This window comes from Centrocercus urophasianus, unplaced genomic scaffold (genome assembly GCF_019232065.1).
Source record: "Centrocercus urophasianus isolate 14NV4802_14NV808 unplaced genomic scaffold, USGS_Curo_1.0 seq_24, whole genome shotgun sequence".
NCBI classification, from domain to species: Eukaryota; Metazoa; Chordata; class Aves; order Galliformes; family Phasianidae; genus Centrocercus; species Centrocercus urophasianus.
In genome coordinates, this window is record NW_024884800.1 from 13,741,832 (window position 1) to 13,758,712 (window position 16,881).

At 40.9% G+C, this 16,881-nt stretch overlaps 1 protein-coding gene across 1 annotated transcript in view; it reads right to left on the reverse strand.

The window, feature by feature from the left end:
* The window catches only part of COL4A5 (collagen type IV alpha 5 chain), a 78,925-nt gene that overhangs the window by 60,600 nt on the left and 1,444 nt on the right, over nucleotides 1-16,881 (reverse strand). The window lies entirely within an intron of this gene.

The following is a 16,881-nucleotide window of genomic DNA, read 5'->3' on the forward strand; positions in this document are numbered from 1 at the left end:
ACAAGCCAGCGTCATTAGCAGGTGTCCTGAAGAGAACCATCATATCTGACTCCACTGCACCATAAGCCACTTTGCAGGTGAGAAGAGCCCTCCAGCAGCAAAGAGATGCAGAGAAGTCACTGAAATGAAATTCTGCCTAGGAAAAGTTGGCCAACATTTTAAAGCAAATTTAAAAGTTTGTAACTCACTTGGATCACAGGAGCATGCTGAACTGTGGATCAGCACAATTGTACTTCGTACATGCAAGAAAGTGTACAACAACAGAGATGGTTCTGCAAGGCTGGCATGTCTGCAAGTCATTCCACTACCTGCAGTAGGCTTAAATCTTCAGCTGGTAATCAATGGGCGTTATTGATAGCTGTAATTGCAGCATCAGGATGGACACGCCACAAGGTACTTCAGGCTTTATTCTTCCCCTTCCTTCCATGTACTGCAAAAAGCACATGCTCCTCATAGCAAGCCCCACACTGATCATTCAGCAACCTCCATTTCAATCCTCATGCTCCAGTATTTGCCAGCAAAACACAACTAGCTATTCTTGCTAGCAAGCTAACCAGGTAATAAAAATTAAAGGCAGTACCTTTGGAGAGCAAAGAAAAGAAAGAGCTGAATGGGACATTGTCTTGCATTCTGATAGTTATATCAAGTCACAAAGCCCACAGTCAAAAGAACAAAAGGCACATCAAGTCCCTCAGGTTCTCATCCAGCATGCCTCATCCTCACAAGATTTTTTAGAGCCAAAGAGGAAGGGGAAACTGTGTAAGTGTTATTAGACTAAAATCCATGGATTTGAAGTCCTCTGCTGCAGAAACAGTGACATAGGACTTCACAATTGATCAGATCTGTCTCTACACCACATATGCAGGAAAATAAATGTATTTCCTGGAATTGCTAGAATACCCAGATTACCTCAGATGTTACAACTGTAACAGCCAAGAATCAGTTTCTCAGCATCTTGCAGTTTGCCAAGCTGCTGTGCTTACTACACATTTCCACATGAATGCCAGTGTCTTATAAGTCATGACCAAAGGCAGATAGAAGTTGATATTAGTTATTTCCATAGTAGATAACCACAACTACCTGTCAGACAACTATAGAAGAACTGTTCCTAGAAGGAAGCTTAAATGCAGTGGGGAAGTTCTGCATCTCACACAGCTCTTCCAGCTGTGTCAGTGCCCAACCACCACTAACATCCTCAGCATTAAAACTCAACAGCTTACTCAGGAATGTAAGAATATTTTAACACTAGAGAAAAAAGGAACACAAACAGTGGATATCTTAACTTCCTGACAACAAGACCAACTCTGCTGATAGATACTGATTAAAAGCAGTGAACTCAACATCCAGAAAAACAGTTCACAGTATCACAGAATGTCAGGGACTGGAAGGGACCTAAAAAGATCATCTAGTCCAGCCCCTCTGCTGGAGCAGTTACAGATGTCTTTGCCTTATGAGGAAGGCTACAGCACTTGGCCTGCTGTGGCTATGCAGAGATCTCAATTATTTGTATCTATATTTATAAATAAAAGAGAAACCCAACCTTGACATTCCACAAAGACAGACTAACCTTGATTTTGGTGGTGCTCCTGAAGAACATGTATTTATTAGCTTGCTAAGATCTGTGTAACAAGACACCTACACACATACCTAGCTAAAGATTTGCTGCTCAACCACGTCAAAGATTTCACCATTTATTTTCAGCAAGTATAGCTTTCCTTTCACTTGCCTGGACATGAATATAACTGAGAAACAAAAGGTTTTGTGGGAATTGGACAAGCAGAGTTAAAGCTGCTTTTGTGAGTTCTAATTTTGATTCCCAGATACACAGTCTTCGGGCTTAATGAGAGTACAAGCTTGCAAATCAAAAGTTTATTGCTCAAATCTGTGCAAGTCAGTTACAGCAGCACAAGCCATTGCAGTCCCAGATTTCAGATGGCCACTCTTTTCTCTCTGCATTGTATGAGGGATGCTCTGAAAGTAATGCCTCCTACATGTTGGCTCACTACGTCTGAGGTAGATAGTGGTATGGCAGTAGGGGCTGAACCTTCCCACCAATATCCCATTACATTTTGTTGTTGTGTAACAGATGGCAGCAGAGGGGCAGTCTGAAAGAATGGCATCTGACATGGAAGTGAGGATGAAGCAAAAAAGGTGGAATTGAATTCCTCCATGATGAAAACATAGCACTCACTGACATTCATCAGCACTTGCTGAATGGAGACCTCACTTTGCTCACATCCACTGTTAGGGGTAGGCAGCGTGTTTAAGTAGCGGTGGCAGCAAGCTGAAAGACAAGCAATGCTCTGGATGGCCATGCACAGCTGTCACCATGAAATGAAGAGATTTTCAACCAGCTCAACTGCACAAATTAGTGCACAACAACTAAGGAACTGTGTACAGAGCTGAATATCAGCTTCAATGCATTGGAAACAATAGTGACAATGTTGGAATATCACAAAGTTTGCTCCAGGTAGGTCCCATGAATGCTCATGCACTCAGAGCAGAACGAACACTGTATGCAAGTTTGTCAGGGCTTACTGAACCAATATGAGATGAAGATGACAGTTTCTTGGATTGCACCACTGCTGCTGACAAGATGTTGTATCAACATTGAGAGCAGCATCAAAATGGCAGTCCACAGGGCAGCAGTGTGTGATTCCCATCAAAGAAAAAGTTCACGGCACAGCCCAGCAGGTTAAGTGATGTGCACTGTATTTGGGGATAAGAAAGGGGTGATCCTTCTGGATGTCCTGGAGCCCAGACAAGCCATCGTTACACTAAGTTGAAAGTTTGAACATCCTGGGTCAGGCCAGAAAAAAAACACCTTTCCCTTGCAACATGGTAGCACCAGGCGCAGTATCTGTTTGAAGAACAAGGAGCACATTGCTAATCTTGGCTGCAGTGTCCTACCGCAGCCACCACACAACCTTTTTTGTTCAATCTGTTTGGGCCAATGAAAGGTGAAATGCATGGGCAGCATTCTCTAGCAACGACACCATCACAGTAGCTGTGAAACAGCAGGGTCACCTGCACCAATGTAGATTTTCACAAATGAAGCATTCAGGCTCTTATGCACGGCTGGTGAAAATGCAAAGCTAATGGTGGTGACTATGTTGAAAAGCTGTTTCGTAGCTGAGAATTTGCTCTACCAAATAGCTGTTGTGCTCTTTGTACCTGCTGAGGTTTCCATGGAAATAAATAGGAAACATCACTTTTTGAGCAACCTATTTATTTACAAGCAGTAACATTTCTAAAGCAAAATCCAAATTTGAAGTGCATCATTACACACCTCATTAAGTAATCACTTCCCTCAATTCACCTAGCTAAATATAGTAAGAGAATAAGTGTCATGGTCTAAAACTTAAGAGTCAAAGCATGTGTTTGCAGAAGTTCTTGACCAACTTTTTTTAAATTAAGGAAACTTCTGACATGTAACTTAACCCGTTATACCTTAAGGTACCATCTCCCTTTGAAGTCTGCACAATACAAGACCTGCTCAGACTTGTAGAGGAAGTTTTCAAGTGTAACAGTCATAGTTCTGGCCACTGTAAATGAGAACACATGAGAGAGGCAGGTAAAACAGATTGATGCTCCACAACCCTCCTTCCTCCTAAGGGCCAGTATTAGGTTTGTTGCTATTTAGATACCCAGATATTCATAGTTTTCTTTGCTGCTTTGAAAGCAGCAGCTGTGACACAAGGATTGTCACCATAAGTTTCTAGTTAAAACAACAGCAGTACTTCCAGTAACAGACCTCTCTTTAGATCAGTTGACAATTCAACCAAAGGCCACTTTCAGACTTAGCCTTCTCACTGAATTCATGCCCACAACTTGTTTTTATCTTTGTCTAGCCTCAAATCACAACTATTTGCCCATGAAGATGGTTTTTTTTTCCCCCCGTATAAGCCTGAGAAACAACTCCTCTCATTTACTGGAAGCTCACAACTAAGGTTCAAGGAGGAGATCTACGGAAGTGCATAACTACAAATTTTGGCTGGGCAAGTGACCTGCCAAGCAGCTGCTAATGCTGCACAGAAGACTCAGCTATCAGCAAAGGGGAGTACAGGAGCAGGCTAATCAAATGCCTGTTTTACAAAGAGATGAAAACACACGAAGGATTCATCTCTAGCAAGCCAGAGCTGCAAGTCAGCAGGAAGAAGCTTGCACAGAAGGTCTTGACCCTCCCAGAAGTTAAGGCCTTCCATCATTTTAGTTTTTTTGTTTGTTTGTTTTAAGGAAAAAGAAAGAGAAAGCAATGGGCTAATACACACAGAGGTTAGCCCCCAGTGCAAGGGGCAACACAGCCTGACAGAATCTGTGCGTGTTTCCTCAACCAAAGACAAGGACAAAATGCAAGCCCCAGGCGGTCAATCAGCTCCCAGGCTTTGCTGCCTTTCTCCTCACTAACAGGGGGGGAGAAAGCTGAGAACTGCCAAGGACATGCAGAAGCTTTAAGAAGGAACTTCTGAGGAACAGAGTTGCTCTTGCAACTCCCAGGGGCTCATTCTCATTTTCTAAAGAGCATCTCATCTTAGAAAAATTATAGTTGCCTGTCTGCTTAAATGAGTGCTGCCAGCCTCACACTAAAATGTAAGCAAGAAAAAGAGCAGGGCAAGTTCTCACCACACCAGAATTCTTGTATTTCTGTAGCCTATGAGGCCCACAGAACAAACAACGGGGTTCAGCGTAGTATCTTGCAGTGGGTGGGATACAAAGGAAGAAAAATAGTTGCACATACAATCACAAACATTTCAAAGTTGAAACTGAAGACATCTGAAAAGCAAAATACTTCTGAACATCTCAGCATTATGCTGCACCAGTTTGGAGAACTGCCCTTAGATGGCAGTTCACGGTAAGTATGATCTTTATGCCGCCATCTGGAGGCGGTGTCTTAAAAGGATGTCTTTAGATTTGGCAAGCATCCCACTGATAAACAGTGCAAACAAAGAGAAGTTAATGTAAACTACTAGATGGTCTTTTCAGCCCACTTTACCCTCAAGCTCATGAATCCACAGGTGCCCTACACAGACTCCCCTTTTCAGTATATACTGAAGAACCTGCAGGAGCCACTGAAGAGAGGGCACTAGTAGAGGAACATACACCATAGACAAAGTAACTCCTTGATTTCAAAGTCTTGCAAAAGAAGGCTTTGTGAATCAGTAGAGGACATTCTGATACCACCTCTACACACAGACCACACTTTGCTACCATGAAGTTTAGGTCTAGTTGCTGAACATCAGATTCTTTTCCAGAAGCAATCCATGTGAAAAGCATTAGAACAGGCCTAGAATATTTTAATATCTGTTTTACATACAGTTCCTGCTTTAACTCCCCATCATACATACAAGGAGATATTTCATGGGAAATAGCTTTATGATGATAGCACGCAGCTAGAACTTGAAGTAGCGCATTGATATACAAGGGAAGTTTGAGTGCGAACACGCACGATGTGGGGAAATCTCCTACGGACTGTGGGTCATCACTCAGTATTGCAGTTCTGTTGGCTTAGTTATGATACCATAAAAGCTTGCATCAAGCCATCCTTCAGGTTACATACAGACAAGTACAGTGCAGATCAGAGGAATGGTTTGTTCTCAGCATGCCTTCATCTCCACCTGTCTGCTTACACACCTGTGATGCTTGCACTGAGACTAACATTAAGTGCCTGCCATTCAGACAGCAGCAGTACACAGTAAGCCACTTCACTTTCAGAAGTCTCAGTTTTATTTGAATTTAACATACAAGTCTCTAATCACTAACCTCTAGAGGCTTCCTGATTTTTTCCAGATGCAAATAAAAAGTGCCATATGGCACTCATTACAGATTATGATTTACTAGCCATTTAGGACCTTTCCCAAGTGACAGGTGTTTCATGTTTCCACTTTCTATAACTACGTCCAAATGTAACAAACCTAGACCTAACTGTCAACTAGGCTTGTAAGGCTCAGATATGCTTGCAAGCCAAGTAGTTTTGTCATAACACCTCTCATTCTGGCAGTCTGTTTATAATTCTTTCCTGGCTAAGGAAATGGAATAATTCCCAGAACATGTCCTGCTCCTCACCTTTATCCACATAACACACATCAGAGGAGGCGTCAGTCCCTTAACGGATGTCACTCATTTGACATTGACAAGTGCACCTCCACGCGCATGAAGCAGATCACACAAGAACAGAACACCACTTCCTCCGAGAAACTAAAGAAAATAGAACAGCATCTCAGATTATCCCAACAACCTTTCTGTGCTCTATTTTGAAACTGTAGAAAGCACTAAATTAAAGATTAAGCAAGTAGAGGTGTTGAAAAGAATAGAGGTTGTGCACAGTGATACTGCGTTGAGATGTTATCTGCAAAAGTCCACGCCTTCTTAACTGTCAGAACAAGACTTAACTCACTTAAAGCTTGGTAGTCTGCGGGAATTTTCTCCATTCTCTTTTATTTCTTGGACCAAGTATCATAGCTCCAAGGTTCTTCTATTAAGAGCTGTTTTATCATTTGTTTATGCCTGTAGCATCACCACACTCTACATGCACATTTCATTACCTAAAGCTACTGCGGTCAGTGCTTTCTCTATATGGTTCAATATAGATGAAAAGCTACCTCCAGCCTCAGGGAATCAAAGCTGAAGAACTAAGCGGCTCTGGAGTGGGCCAATTTATACAAGGAAGAATATAGAGCAGTTGTCCTAGGCCTGTAAGTCAGGAGCACCTCCTTCCAAACGAAAAGAGCATCAGCAGCTGGTGAGTTGGGAGGTCCTGTTCTTTCATCCACACAGGTTCAGACATTCCTAAAGCTGATCAAAGTAGGAGGTATTTAGTGGGAATTACACACTTGTTGGGGAACTCACACACTTAACTTCAGCGCACAAAGATTAGAATACTGCAGATCTCAACAGTAGGCTCCTCAGTTCATTTCTAATGCACTGGCCATGTGCTAACACCAGCTCAGGGTCTCCTCAGAGCATCTGTCACCTCAAGTACAGGAAAGATTAAACTACACCTTGATATGAGAAAGTGAGCCTACAGTAATACAGAGAATAAAAATAGTCATCTCCCAGAGTATTTAAAAGAGGCAAAAAAAAGTGGGCTTTAACCCACTTTATTGCTTTTGAAGTGATAGAAAAGACAGCTTCAGGCTAGCACCAAGAGGGCACACACAAGATTTTGGAATTAGATATTTGAATTTGATTAGAAATTGATTTCATTCACCTTTAATTGAGAAATTACATGTAGAGGCTATGCATCACATTATGAGGATACTAATGTGAGAATCATTACATTTGGTTTCAACTGATCATCACTAAGCAGAAAGCACACCCTGGGAGTTAAGCTGCACTTGTCAAAGACTTGTTACATTAAAAAAATACATTTTGAACCTATGCCAAAAAACAAGCTAGAAGGACCATAGATAAGATCTCTACAAAAAGCATTCAAAACCAAAGAGTTTTTCAAGGTACTAACACGGTTTCAGTGATAGGAAAGGCAAAATAAATCTGATCAATGCTAGAAGGAGAACAGAGGGAGGAAAATGCACCCTAGATTTTTATTTCAAGCAGTTACTGATGTTTTCTCCTTTATAATTTCTTCTGTACTTGCCTCTGCTCTTCCCCTGCCCTCTCCCAACAATGGAGAAGATAGTTTTATAACAATGGAATATTCATCTAAAGAGATGCAGTCAGAAAAACAGCTTAGTAGAGGCACGCTGCATATATATAAAATGTAACAGAGTTGTACTGAAGACTAATTGAGATGTGTAACCCAGATACCCCTTGTCAAAATCCTTAGAGACAGCATCCTCTTAAAATTAAAGAGCAAAATGTTACTACCAATGTATACTGTGAGAATAGCTGAGTACTACTTATATGGGAAGAGATGAAGCTTTCAGCAGTGGAGTCAAGCTTCTCCTTGCTTTAAAAAGGAAATGAGAATTATTGCTTTCTCCATCAAGTGGTTTTATTCACAGTTGCTCTCTGGAGGTTACTCAGGGGCAAGTTAAGAACTCTCAGCTTGAAGCACCTAGTTAAGGAGATTCTCTGACCACGTCTCTGAAGATACCAGTAAGCTGCCATCTTTAAAGTGCTGCATTAAAGTACTGCCAGTTTCAAAACAGTGAGAGCAGGCAAAGAGAGAAGACGCGTTGTTTCCACACCCTCACCCCAAGCCTTACTAAAACTCAAGATGCAGTACAGCATGAAGTTTGGAAGGAATAAGAAACAGCCACTGGCATTTGCACACATTCCAAAACAAGAAGTCACTTTCTCTAAGGGAAAGTATTCCCTGAAGCACTCTCTCTCAGGGAGGATACCCTGCACTCCCACAAGTGCTACTTGGACATACTCCAAAAAACAATCTGCCGCAAGTCTGTGATATATGCTCTGCATCTGCAGTAACTAGTAGTTAATTGCAAGCACTAAAGATGGAGCATTTTCAGAGTTTCAGCCATATGCCTGTAGTACGCAAGGTTTGGAAAAGAAGATGCTGTTATTGTGTCCTTTTAAACTGCAGCTATGAGAATAAACAGAAGTTTGAAGACAGCCCTGCGCTGAGCAAGAGGTACCTAACCTCCCTCCAGGGCAGAACAACTATACCTTCAATCTTCAGTTTTCCCAGGTCTACAGTAAGTGACAAGCTTAACTTTTTAGCTTTATTTTTATTTTCTTCTCTCTGCGTTAAAGCATCCCAGGAGTGTATCCTTGAGTGTATCCTTGAGTGTATCCTACACTTACTATCTTCAGATGAGAGCAAAGACAGTAAAGGCAGTGGAGGTCTCTAGTTCTGTAGAGCTGAGTGCATACAAAACCAGGACTGAAAGAACTGCCAAGATGCAGCTACAGCTCACTCAGATATATCAACTACTTCAGACATTTGGTTGGTATCGGCCACTACAGTGTGAGACGAAATAAAGTGCTCAATCTGAAATAGAGAACCAAAAAGCTAGGTCAGTTTCTCCAAATATTACAGTCCTTTGCTAGCCAATGCTGGCTGGGAGTTTTCTTCTCCCAGATAAGGCATCACAGTGCTTAGAGGCAAGGCATTAGAGCTCCTCAGGCAGCATGTTTACAGTGACCAATGAAAAGTGGGGTTCATGCTGCTATTGCACAGCTGCAACTCAAGGACAGCAAAATACTGCATGACTATGGCCAGAGATTTCCCCCCCCCCTATATTTCATCATCTGTTTATAATCACTGGTGCTCAGAAATCAGTTTTAATACCTAACCATCCACCCTCTCTACTTGTCCTCCAAGCCTCCCAGCTGGCAACAATACCACCTGTGCTTCAGTTCAGGATCAGTGTTTAAAGAACTTAAGAATTTGTCTCTAGTACCTTCCTGAAAAGCTCTAGGCAGTCTTCTACAAAATATATTAACTTATGCCTTTTTGCCATCAAAAAGCAAGAGTCAATGAAAAGCTTTAACAAAGTTTAGAACAGTACACCTACAGCAATTCAGCATCTCATTAAACACATTTGCATACACTTGTTAACAAAGAAAAAAAAACATACTATTTCCATCAAAGCCATAAATGACCACACTGTTCCTCCACAGTTATTGCCACAGTATATCAGCAATCAAAGATCACTTACTAAGTCACAGCACCTGTGTGACCGTGGGTCACTGTCAGGCACAGCACTCTGCTGCTCTAAACATACACTTTCCCCAAACAAGCCTTGGCCCGTCAGTGAGACTCTTCTCATTCTAAAGCTACAGCACTTGTTTTCTAGGTTCATTTAAAATACAAAAATCCACTACAAGCAACTTCTCTCATTCTCTCCAGATTTTTTCCATTTTGTTTTAATATAAATAAAGAATTTTTAAAAGCAATGGCTTGGCAGAAACTTTTGCTTTCATGCCCTGGATACACAGAACCTGCATGAAGAGAGACAGGAGTAGTCAATATAAATTCCCATATTTCAAACCAGAAAGAAAGCCTCCATTCCCCCCTGAGTACCTTTGCCTTCAAGGGTTCAAGATAGATAATTTTTAGACTAATTCAGTAGAAGTCTTTTCTTTAAGTCAGAAAGGCTAACTTCTGTCAGTCTGTGTAACAGGTTTGTTCAGAGTAAGCTGAATCACAAAAGTCACTGCAACATAAAAAGAATTCCTTTAAAAAGTATTTTCAGAAACTAAGTACATCAGCTCCTTCACCCAGATACTGCTCTGCAGTGGCACTCCTCAGGAAACCATCCCCTCTGGGATCTGACTGCTCATCCAGCTCTGCCTGCAGATCACATAAGTTTCCATTGCTTTAGGTAAAGCTGTTTAATTGTCATTTCTAATAACTGCTACTTGAATTCAAGGTGTATAAAGTGCACAGTTCTTCAGCCACAGTGGTCATTTTATTCTCCTCCAGGATTTCAGGATTAAATAGAAAGGTTTGCTGCTGAACAACTAATACTGTATTTAGTAAACACATACTGATACTGGATAGTCTTATGCGCGGACTGTTGAGATGTGTCTTCCTTAATAATGTAAGATTAGCCTTCATTGCAAGCCTGTGAAGCAAAAAAAAAAAGTGCTTGACTAATTCTTGCTTAATCATGATGGTTTTCTACAGTAATTAACACCTGTTACTTTTTCCACTCAGGACATGGGATTTACAGAGAAGTTAAGGGCCAGAAAAAAAGAATAATAGAATTAATTACTATGAAAGACCTGTCAAAGTTCACAGCAATATCCAGAGTACTGAAGAAATCAGTTCAGTAAGTGTAATCAAAACCATTACTCTTCAGTTGCCTGGTTTGATTAGAGAATGTGGGTGAAAACAACTGCCAAGAAAACAACAAGAACACAGCTTAGAGCAGAGGAGAAATGGCTGTATGTTACTTGGGTATGAACTCAGAGCTACTGCTCTACACACGCAAGTGAGAAATATTGCCTGAAAGTGTTCACACTGATGTGAAGTTAATCTGTCTAGGAACAAGTAGCTCTTAAAACAGTACAGCCCACATGGCTACAGCCAAATGAAGAAATCCATCCAGCACTGGCCTCTTTTTACACATCCCCAGATTCCAAAATAATGTTTTTGTATCACATTTATACTAGCATGCAAATTAAGAAGCAAGAGAGACATCCTTTAAGGAGAAGACAAAAATAGAAACCTCCAGTATAAAAACAGCACAAAGAAGTTTGTAACAGAAAAAAAGCTGGTAGCATTATTAGCAATCAAAGAACCCCACCCTCCTCATAAAGGAGTTACAGAGTCTTAATCACAGAGCAAAGTAACAGTACAGGAAGGGATGGACTTGCAAAATCAGAAGCTGGGAAAGAAACCTGAGCAACTGATTATCCCATACACTGTGCAAGTGAGTTGTAACACTAGTTTCACAGAATCAAGTGCTAGGTGATTTTCTTCCTTAAGTTTCAAGGAAACCATTTACCTTATTTCTTCCTGTTCACAGAAGAATGCAAATTGCACTTATATGTACTAGCCACGACATACCAATGAATATTACCAGTGCTCATACATAAGTCTGATTTCTGTTTGAGAAGGTGTTAAATGAACAGCAGGCTTTCTCTTCCCAGCCATAACCACCAGCTACAGATAGCACATAGCTAATGTAGGCTATAAAACAAAATACAACACCTCTGATACCATCTACAAAATTCTTCCCTTCCACTCCATGCTGTCAATACTTTAAAGTACTTGAAGTTCCTGAAAGACTAAGAAGAAACAGGAGTCAGTCAAAAACAGCAAGAAACTCATTCCCCCCCCCCCCAGCATTGCTATTCAAGCCTCACTGCTCTTCTCTCAGTATAAGCTTTGTCATGTTGCTTCGCTTTATCACAACAGCTGCCAAATTAAGCCAAATTTTAAGCTCAGCACATTAAGTCTCTTGTATTTTCATCTTGCCCAGTAGCTATGCAAGAAACTGCTTAGTTAAACTGAAGATTAAGCCAGAAAGGAAGGTTTGTGTAGTTCTGCTTAATTTTCTAAGTGCTGAAAATGCACCATAGCTCGCGTGAGACTCAGCAGTCACTTACCTCCCCAGTTTCTGGAACAATGAGGTCTTCACCTTCCTCACAAACTGCTCTACAGTCTCAACCTCTTAAAACCATTTCAAGACAGCTCAGCTGACTGCTGGCCAAACAAGCAACAGAAGGGTCTTCTCTTAGCCTAGTGCAAGATGCTCAAGTGCACCAAACAGTCTTAAAGTTCTTCTACCAGCCAATGATGTGATCTAACCTGCCACAACTACCTCTCCAAATGCAACACAAAGCAGGTGAGAGAAGTTACTGCTAGAGAAAGATGGAAAGAGATGAAAGCCTCAGTTCCACATGAGTGGAAGATTCCAACAGTAACCAAGGTTTTTCTACATGCTCATTGTTTCTTATAAGGAAGGGGTGTCTGTCATGCATGTATACCTCAGTTCTACATCTCATTTCAAAAAAAATCTGAATTCCCCTGGAAGAAGTACAGAATAAATACCTTCCTGTAAGTCAGTGATGCATTTTGAAATTAAGATCCACAGTGATAACAGTTAAGGGCAGTACTGGAATAAATCAGTTTCTCCAACACATTTAAGCCATTTTGGCATAAATCCTTACCAGACATGCACAAAAAAAGAGAAAATACTTACTAGGCTGTTTTCAGCTGGAGAAACAAATAGAGATCAACCCACCTAGCATACAGTGGGGTCACATTAGACAGGAAGGGATTTTTGCAGGTCTAGTTATATGCCTCGGTAAAGAAAGACATTCATTTTGTAGACAGCTATTTGACTTCTAGTCTAAGTGTTGTATGCAAATCCTTTTCACAGTGCCAGAAGAAAAAAAAGAGATTAAAATCCAACTCTTTCATTTTAATTCTCTGTAGAGATTAGGTTAAAAAAAAAAAAAAAAAAAAAAAACAACAACCAGAAAACAATATACTGATGAGAGTAAACTATTTTCTCTCCTCTCTAAAAAGAGAGACAAGAAGAAATCCAACCACAGAAGGTTGAGCAGCAGTAACTAAGAGCCTTGAAGGCTATCACCGAAGTCGGCTTGAAGCATTCATTCCCCTAAAACACACTTCAGGTCAAAAACCATCAAGGTTGCCATTACAATTTATTTTCCTTTTGTGTGCAGTATGTGCATATAAATATTTCAGCCATTCTAAGTAAACAAGATTGCCTACTCTCAACATTACAGTGCAGTTAGGATTAATTCTAGTCCACAAGATATGCAAGACATCTAACAGAAAGCACCCCTGGGAGCACGGCTGGACTCTAGTATAATTTTACACACAAGATATTGCAGGTTGGAAGAGTCCTCAGGTCATTACTCACTCCAGATTCCCTCTCAGAGCATGACAGAGATGCACTTCGATAAGTGAACAAAAATATCTTTAGTCTTGAAACAGATGTTGATATGGCTATAAAGCAGTTAAAGAATCAAGACTGATTTAGAGAGACAAAGGCATTAACAAATCTAAGCTGAAAATTTTACAGAGCTGTATAATTTTGAAGTTAGACAACTGCAAAATAGAGCTCCACACTAAGACATCTCCAACGAAGCCAACATACCCCCCCACAGTGTCCTCTATGTAAGACCAATTTGGAAATTGAAGAAAAACTTCAGTTCTGCAAGACTCAGAACAAGAACAGCTTTGCATTTGACTTACAAGCGATAGATTTATTTAAAACAGGACCTTTTTCTCTTCAGCACAGCTACATTTACACTGTTGATAAGTGTTACACCAAGGCTTCTCCTCCACACGCCACACACTTGCATTTAACCAGGGCTCTCAGCAAATTCCCTTTTTTAAAAGCTGCACTGTATCAGTGATAATTAGTAGAGTTTAATTGTGTTGCTAACCTTTCACAGAGGGCAAAGGATGCTGCTTAAAGCTCCTTAAAACTACACCAGAATATACAGAATATAGCAAGTTTTCTGTATTTTGTGCCATAAATCATCTGTTCTCAGCAGAGAAGTCTGAAGCCAACATCAGATAGCCAGGCACTGGGTGCTGCAGGAACTTCAGAGCATCCCAGTAGATTCAGGTATTACTGAGTCCAAACAGCTTATGAATCAGCTAAGCACAAAGCATTTTCATTCCAAGCAATTTGTCTGGTATTACTGTTATTGGCTTTCTATTCACTGCGCTTGTGTAATCCTATTCCTAGAACATGCAAGTAGACCTTGTCTAGGTATCTTGTTAAGTGGTGATGTACAATGGAGAGTATATACAACTGGTGTGATTAGAGAAGGAAGAGTTTTAATTTAAGTGAATGAAAGCTTCAAGTGCCAATACACCTTCACTGCACGTGCAGACTCCTGCTGCACTCTGTCCCAGATAGAAAATATGCATGTTTTTGTCAGGGTGTTCTTAGTGATTTCAGTTGTTTTGTAATAGAGAAGTTTCTGCACGTTCCAGTAAAATTAACAGCAACCATACTGCATGATGGTAAACACGACTCCTTCATTATTCACTGTGGAAAAAGGTCACCATGCAAGTTTATTCAACACATAACGTAAACTAAGAAACATTTGGTCCTAAGAAAGCTTCCCTTCCAACTTCAGAAAAAGGTAAGTAGTTTTGGTAATTGATTTCAGCAAGCAGGTTAACTCATTCTTAAGGAGGAAAGTGAAAACCAAGGAGTTTCCACTGAACTATCAGTCTACCTTCATTATGTGGAAGAACTGATTAAGATAGGTAACTGCTCCACAGAGCCACAGGAGGTCCTATTATGGCCCAAATCGGAATCAAATTATTTCCACTCTGGATTCCTTTGATTTGTTTGCATTTTAATGTACGCCAGAACACATCTTAAGACACAACTCTTACTGTATATCTTCAAATTAACACCTATGAAAGGCCAAAAGCAAAACCCTTGACAAGAGACAAGTTGTAAGTATGAGGACTTGAGCCTTAACGTTATGAAACAGTCTTGTGCATGACTAACCAAGACATATCCATGGAATTCTGAATGCCAGCATCCATTTCTTCCTACCTTCAGAGACTTAGCTTTTATAACTAGAAAGAGGCACAGGCAGTTACGAAACTCAAAATAACAGCAATCAATACTGCAGAAAAATCCTTGAGACAAACAAGAGAAACTAAAGGTGATCATCATTTACAAATCCAGACAGTTAAACTGTAACTAATGAGAATGTACGTGCACGTGTATTTATACACAATAACATCCAAAAGATAAATTCCAACTAAGTTTACTGACTTTCCATAAGTGCTTTACTTTAAAAAAACAAACAAACAAACAAAAAAACCAACCACAACAACCAACCACAAGTGACACCCATCTTGCCAGCATGCCTTCCCAAATGCTCATGGCTGAACAATTGCTTTCATTCTTGTACTTCAGGTCAAACTATAACCAAAGCAGAACACAAAGAAAGTAAAATAATGCAGAAGTTACTGACAAAGGTGACAAAAGGCGTGACAAAGGGTTGACAAAGCCTGTTTACACAAGGTCTTAAATACAAAAGTTTTTTCCCTCCTCCAGCATAAGTCAATAAGCAGTCATTAACTGAGTTGTACAGATAAGCACAATAATCTAATTAATCCATATTCTTTAACTAGATACTTTCACAATTGCAAGTTGTGCTCACTTTTCTATAACACTGTATAAATATACACCTTCCAGGAAAGGAAAAAACACCACTTATAAGAAAAGTGAATTGGCTTATATAAACATAGATAAGTTTACATAAAAAACACCGAGTCCTTTAAGCATAAGCGCTCACACCCTAATAAAAGCATAAAACAAATAAGCACCTTTTCAGAAAAGTTACCTAGGAAATCACACCACGCGCAGATGACATCTCCCATCTCATTCATTCTCTCATTCTGAACCAGGACCTTTCTCAGACTGCCAACTGCTTGTTGCATGCAACACATCAGCACATCCCACAACAGCATCAGCCTGCACAGGAGAACATCGCGTGGTCCCTGCCTTACTCACCAAGTTGAACAGATAAGTGCCATACTGTTTCCTGGTAACTCATTGCAGCGTATAAACTACACCATCTGGAACAAACGCGATGTGATTTCTGCACTTCAGATGGGTTTGAGTAACAACTTCGGATATTTCAGTCAGGACACCAAAGCAGCCTGAACACATCCCACCAGATCCATCCTGTTGAGGTCAGGAAATCTGACAAGGCCCCAAAACAACATTCACAAAGAGACTGTGTGTATCATGCATACTGCTGTAACGTTAATTCCAGCTCTTCTGACAATCAGAAGAGTAAAATGCTGATCTTACTTGATAAGGATCAGCATTTGTTCAGCATTGTCACCATCATGGGAAATTCAAGGACATCAGAATCCCAAAGCATTAGGAAACCAAAGTGTCAGCAGGACCCATGCAGGTTGGAAACAGAGGTGCGTCTCTATTTCCCATCCCCAAGAGCCCTCAGGTCGTGAGCTAATCTTGTCCAACCACGGAGAGGTACAATGCAACCCCAGAACACTCATGCTAAGAAGAGTGTTCAGATCCACAATCCCACCACCTCCTCCACCATTCTGTTCACTCCATCTCACTGAGGTCAGCCCAGCACAGCCCCCTTTCAAGACCCCACAGATTCCTACCAGCTAAACACAGAGAGATCTCTGCTTTGCCACTTTTCTGAAAGGGGAAGGCAAAAAAGAGCCGTATGTACAACCACAAGCCTATTGATCTTCAAGCCCTAACTCCTAAAACAGTTAAGTCCCACAAGTAGGACTTCCCCAGGTCTTCCTTTGGGGGGAGGACAGGTTAAAAGGGGGGAACACAATGGGAGACAGCGGAGGCTGGGTGGCACTTCATGAAGCATCAAAAGCAGTACCACAGACAGTGTGAAGACAAGCAGTTCCAGCAACCTGCAGGCACTGACTGCACACTGGTATTGCTTACAGCTGGGTGCACACCTGGGCATCAAGGAGGAGAAAAGAGGAAAGGAGCA